The sequence below is a fragment of the Hyperolius riggenbachi genome, chromosome 4 (assembly GCF_040937935.1).
Source record: "Hyperolius riggenbachi isolate aHypRig1 chromosome 4, aHypRig1.pri, whole genome shotgun sequence".
In the NCBI taxonomy this organism is placed as follows: domain Eukaryota; kingdom Metazoa; phylum Chordata; class Amphibia; order Anura; family Hyperoliidae; genus Hyperolius; species Hyperolius riggenbachi.
The window spans coordinates 390,803,139-390,803,785 of NC_090649.1; positions in this window are offsets into that span (position 1 = coordinate 390,803,139).

Sequence of the window (647 nt, forward strand, 5' to 3'; positions counted from 1 at the left end):
AAGTCTACTCTCTGCACGTTGTGCTGTCTGTGTACGGGAGCCTGGAGGAGTCAGCTCAGCACACAGCATCCAAAACAGCAGCTCAGACTGTAGCTGGTAACTGTATATAGTTATTTGCTGCCAGCTGGCTTGTCTTGAAACATTTTCGCTGGAAATGTTATTTTTGATTAATTAGTCCCTTTACCATTAGATCCACATTTTCAGCAAGGAGGATTAAAAGGATTATACTGATGTCTATTCTCATGTAGATTATAAATTTGCAAGGACAGGGCTCTCTCACCTTTTTGTGTGTATACATTTTATTCATCATGTTGCTTTTGTCACTATAATTACCAATTCTGTATTTTGTACCAGTTCTGTATTTTTATTCCCCTGGTGCATTTCCATGGCAGCATACTATGGGTTGTTCTTCAGTAAAAATGGTTAAGCGTGGACTTCCGGTTCCGGCGCCTGGATGAAAGGGAGCTGAGTGCGGAGCTCCGCTAGCCGCGATCCCTGCCAGTGTCCCGCACAACAGCTAAAGCGTCCCCGCAAGCCTGCACACTAGCTCGGAGGCAGCCCGGAGCACATAGCCGCCGCTCTCCTGACCCATGGACCGTTACTTAACGCGGTCCACGAAGAAACCCCCGCACAAAGAAGACGGGCCT